The sequence below is a fragment of the Piliocolobus tephrosceles genome, chromosome 3 (genome assembly GCF_002776525.5).
Source record: "Piliocolobus tephrosceles isolate RC106 chromosome 3, ASM277652v3, whole genome shotgun sequence".
In the NCBI taxonomy this organism is placed as follows: Eukaryota; Metazoa; Chordata; class Mammalia; order Primates; family Cercopithecidae; genus Piliocolobus; species Piliocolobus tephrosceles.
In genome coordinates, this window is record NC_045436.1 from 184,510,833 (window position 1) to 184,512,185 (window position 1,353).

Here is a 1,353-nt window from a genome sequence, read left to right on the forward strand (position 1 = left end):
CTTAGCTAGAATGATCCAATACCCGCTGGTCACAGAGCGACGGAGGCGGAGGCTGTGACGGAATCACCTAAGCCTCCCTGACGGGTGGAAGCAGGACGGTGACGCCCTAACCCAGCTCTGGCTGAAGGCAGAGGGAAAAGCCGCGCCAGATCCCGGATGCTGCCCCCTCCTTTGCCTGATTGGGCAGTTCCCAGTCCAGCGCCCTCATTGGACACCGCTACTAGCTCTACGCCCTCAAGCTTTGAGTGGCAGGATTCGAGTGACAGAAATTCGACCATACACTTAATGAGGCAAGAGTGACAGACTCGTGTCTCCAGGTATTTTCAGTCAGGGCTTGCTTTCTGTGCTAGGCCTGGCTCTGTTGGGGGTTCATTTTTAACCTTCTGTTGTGTAATGTTACGTCCATTTATCAATTGTGCACGCCCGCGCACGCACACACACAGACACACGCTTGCTCACAAATGGAAACAATATAATCACAATTATTTTAATATTTTAGATTTCATAACCTTTCTGGCCTCTGGTCTTTTGAGTAGGACACCTGAGATTTGAAGAGGAAACAAGTCTCTAAAAAATAAAATGTTAGTTGTGAATTTAGTTTTTTATTAGCCACATCCAAACTAATAAAAAGAAACAAATGAAATTGTTTATAATTGTAACCTATTGTATCCAAAATATTGTTTTAATACATGATCAATATATAATTAGAAATAAAGTATATTTCTGGTCTAATTCTTCTAAACTCATTGTGCATGTTTTTGTTCGCAGCACATACCACTTCAAACCAGCCACATTCCAGATACCCAGTAGCTACATATGGCAGGTGGCTGCCACATTGAGCACAGCCATGAGGGCTCTGACCTCAGGGAAGTGACGGCCTGAACACCTGTTTTCTGCTGGAAGTGAGGTAACAGCCTCTCTAACAACTTTTCGCCTCAGGCTCAAGGGTGCCAGTGCCCCCTAGAGAGAGCAGAGGTGCAAGCTGAGAGTGTCCACGTGAATATCACGGTCTCCTAGTTGCTGTTTGGTGCCGGTGTGGTGGTCTCAGTTCAGCCAGGTTCAGGCTCTCCTCCCATGACCTGGAAAAATGAGGCCCATGTACACCAGAGTGAGAAAGCAGAGTAGGATTTATTAAGCAATAGGAAAGCTCCCAGCAGCAAGAGGGGACCTGAAAGCATGTTGCCAGAAATGGGGCTGAGTTCTGGGTCTTTTATGTGGCAAGAACGAGGAAGTCTTCTGCGGGTTCTACCCAAATGGGAGGGGTCAAGTTCCCCACCAAGGGTGTTGCATCTGCGCATGCCTGGGGTTGGCCACAGTGATTCCATTTTGGTTATTACCCATGAGTGCCTAAGG